The sequence below is a fragment of the Lycium barbarum genome, chromosome 3 (genome assembly GCF_019175385.1).
Source record: "Lycium barbarum isolate Lr01 chromosome 3, ASM1917538v2, whole genome shotgun sequence".
In the NCBI taxonomy this organism is placed as follows: domain Eukaryota; kingdom Viridiplantae; phylum Streptophyta; class Magnoliopsida; order Solanales; family Solanaceae; genus Lycium; species Lycium barbarum.
In genome coordinates, this window is record NC_083339.1 from 24,708,614 (window position 1) to 24,713,073 (window position 4,460).

Genomic DNA, 4,460 nt, shown 5'->3' on the forward strand with positions numbered 1-4,460 from the left:
TAGCTTTTAAATCTAAGAACTAAGATTTTATTAATACTAAGAAAAGAGACCTTTTAAGTCTTAATTCTTTCACTTCCTCCTTTCAGGTTTCATCAGGTCAAAAAATTCCACAACAAATGAAATCTGATTTAACTGGTATTGTTCCTTGAAATACCCCTCTATTTAATAGGGTTCCTAATATTCAACAAAATTATTCCCAAGATTTTATTTCAGAAAGCCCTTTCTTTATTCTCCCTGAGACTATTACAGATACTGGCTTTATTAAAGAACATTCCATCTCTGATAGTCCAAATGTACAGGAGCATAACTCTATCCAAACAGACCCTCCGGTACAAACAAGGAAAAAGATTGAAAACTCTATGACACCTGGCCCTAACGTGTCACACAAAAAAACCACATCCAAGGAAATTATTCCACCTCATCCATCAACAAATGGTTTTCACAAAACCACAACTAAAGCCAACTCAGAATTTCCCCAAATTGTCACCTTAAATGTAAATGAACACTTGGCCAATACCCCTTGCCAAATGGACAAATATATACACACTCTCACCTAATCACATAATATTTCTATAAAATTGCCCACACAAGCCCCTCCCAAAACCATGCGGAGCATATCTCCATGCAAGGATTTGGAATCATTAAGTTCAACTTCATACACTTCCAATTCTAGTTTAAATATGTCTTCTAATTCACAAAATGTTCAAGCCATCCTTTCATCTGAACATAAAAGTGAGACTTCAACCCTTAACCCAAATCCAATGTCCTCCATTCGAAGCTATAACAAACTACCACCACTTCCCTTACAATTTGATCAGCACCATATGGTATATGCTACCTAACCTCTAGATCCCATGCATCAACCACAATCCTGGATCGAACTGGGATTGCAAGGCCAGGCCGTATTGTTCGCCATGACTATTAATGGAATCAATACAATAATTGTACTCCAGAACCCAAACTTTCTAGCCCAAATTATTTCAGAGAGAATGAGGTTTGCGATGGACAATTACATGAACCATATTTGGCTGCACAACGTTCTGAATCCAATGGTCCCGGCAGTTACCCTAGCCATATTTCATCACATGCAAGCATTATGGAATCTAGCTCACTCCAAGCCCCAACCAGGTGTGAGTCACTTTCCCCAGCTACCCTCTTTCATTCCGCAGGACCTAAGAATGCGAACCCCCTATTGTACCTATGGATGCCACTACCAGTCCAAATTCCACCACCTTTACCAATCCATTACCAGTAGAAGACCTAATACCATCGATCCCAAACCAAATACCAGTGGATATGACACCACCAAACCCAATACCAGTGGATATTCCACTAATACCACCACCATTTCAAGAAGAAGAAGAACTAGACTTGGAAGAGAGGATAAAGGAGATTCCACCTCCACCTAGAAGAAGCTCGTTCACCGAAATATCAAGTCTCAGAAATGCAGCCCTTATGATGTTCCCGGTGAGAGAAGACAAAAAGTACACAATGAACTGTCCAATTGCCCTGACGAAGTGCTATTTCGATCTTTGTCCTGCCATCAACAAAGCTTTAGCAAAATTGGCAGTGGTGATGACACCGACTTTGAGGCCATGTCAATCGCCTATGAAGGGGAACAATATGATCATTTAAACCAAAACCCATTCTCCAATGAATCACCCAACTAGCTTTGTGGTGTGGAATGTTAAAGGAGCAAATAATGGCACTTTTAGAAGAACGTTTAGGGAGTTAATTAATACCGGTCACCCCTGCATGGTTACGTTACTAGAAACTCGTATGTCTAGTCATGTTACTCTTATGCAAGAGTTTGGGCTTGATAAATTCAGTGAGGTCCCATCGATAGGTAGGTCTAGTGGCATCGTCCTACTCTGGCTCATCAACATGGTTACTGTCACAAACTTTTGGCAAGAAGGCCAAGAAAGACATGCCATGATCCAAGTTCATCCTAGCTCTTTATGTTGGCCTTTTAGTATAATTTATGAAAGTACTAAAGCTATTAACTGGAGACTTTTACGAGACTACTTAGAATCTATTGCTAATATCTTCAATGACCACTGGTTCGTAGCTGGAGAGTCTAACGAGATTTTAAGCCAAGATGATAAATGGGGAGGTAGATTAATTTCAATTCCAGAAGTACTAGGTTTTGGAATGGTATAAACAAATGTGACCTTATAGATCTAGAGTTTAAGGGTGCAAATATACATGGTTCAGCCATAGAAATGGACAAAACGATTTAATTATAGAATAGTTAGACAGATGCTTTGCTAATCAAAGTTGGCTCGAACATTACCCTAATGTTAGAGTCACTCATTTACTCAAAACATGGTTAGACCATAATCCTATAGTCGTTAATTTAAATTACTCCACTAGGTTTATCAACACAAAGAATTTTCGTTTAGAAAATTATTGGTGTTCCCATCCTGAGTTTGCATAGTTCAACACCCACCCTGATTACCATGTTGCATTAGATAAATTTCGGGAAAAACCCCTTACCTGGAGTAACCAAACTTTTGATGATATTTTCCAACATAAAAAAAGAAATTTGTCTAGGCTCAATGATATACCACTATACCCTGCTTACCCTAATAGTCAATTTCTCCGGGACTAGAGCACCTATAGGAGATTATAACTATTGGCTTAAAATAGAGGAAGATTACTGGAAAAAAATTAGGTCCCGTATTAATTGGTTGAACGACGGAGACGCGAATACCAGATTTTATCACCTTTCAGTCATAAATATAAGAAGGAATAACAGAATTGTTAACTTTAAGGATAATGATGGGAATTGGATTACTGATCATCCGAAGCTCATTGATCATACCACAGACTATTTTCCACTATGTTCACCACTAACCAATAAGCTTCTCATAGACATCATATTTTAGATAGTGCTATTAGTTAGCATAATATTAATCTTGTAGTACTCAACAATGGAAAGGCTACAAACTATTTTTCTCCCAGTAGAGTTATACATCAAGGTGATCCAATGTCTCTGTATATATTCAGTCTGTGCATGTTACACCTTGAAAATTTTCGTGTCGTTCGCGTTGTGAGTAAACTAACGTAAGCTCGGAGAGGTCATGGAATCCTTATAAGGTTAGGGAATACTCTTAACAAGTGTTAAGCAAGTGTCTAAAGGTTCCGGGATCAAGCAAATCGAAGAAAATAAGTTTGTCGATAATTTGAAAAAATTTGGCAGAATTTTGGACAGAAATTTTGGGTCAACTTTAGAGAGGTATATCTAATAGAATACAAGGATTTACGGAATCCATAGCCTATGTAAACTGCAGTTTAGCGAGTCTTCTTTCCAATACAATAAACCGTTCATCGATATCACATCGGAGTAGAAAGTTATGGGCGTTTTAAGATGGGCTGGCAGAGGCTCTTCGCGAACGCGAAGGCCAAATTTGGGATCGGTGGAACCGACTTTAAAGGGGTATAAATACCCCCATCAACCCCAATTTTTCATCATTCAACACTTACAAGAGCTCTAGAAACCTCCAAACACATCCCCTAAGCATAGCCCTATTGATCAAGAATTCAACAAGACTATGGTAAACTAGTTCGTGAAAAGCGATTGTTCTTGCTTCTACGTGATGTTGTGGTGAGTTTGGTCTTGAAGCAAGTTGTGTGAGTTGAATTTCTTCAAGTATAAGGTATGTTCTTCATCTTGTCTCTTATGTTGAGTTGATTTGAAGGTTTAACAAGTCTTAAAATTGAGAATAGTTATGGAGAAAAGGTCATAAAGGGTTGTGTTGTAATTGTTGAGTTCATGGACTGTTTTGAGCATGTTGTGGCTGTGTTGTTGAGCCAATTTCCATGTATATGGATAATATCTAATGTTGTTGATGTTGATGAGATTATGCTCCTAAATTTGGAAGAAAGGAAGTGTATATTGTTATTGTATATTGGTATATTTTGGGTTGTTTGTTGTATATTCTTTGTAAGGGCAGTCAAAGGAGTATTTAAGGACTTTTGTAAACTTGCTATTGTTATTGTGGGTTGTTGTATATGTTGAGGTGATTGGAGAGTAAGGGCAAATGCTGCCCAAATTTCGTTAGCTTACTTAATAGCTTGGTTTGACCTCATAAGTATTTCACTGAATTAACCTTGATACGAATTATCTTGAATGTAGATTTGCAAATTCGGGAGGATAAGTGCTAAGTAGTTAAGGAGACGACAAGGTATGCTAAGGCTGTCTCTTTCTTTCTTAAGACATGATTCCATTGTTTTGAGCTTACACAAAGGATGTCCATAATGATTCCTATCTTAGAAATATTAGAAGCATACGTTCTTGATGTTCTTATGATATTGTTGATTTCTTATCTCCTGATTAGTATGGTTATTAATCTTATTATTGATGTTGATCTCATCTTATGATTATTGTTTCTCCAAGGTGAGATATGTTCATGATGATAGTTCTATAATGATAATCGCAGGTTACCGGCCTTACATCA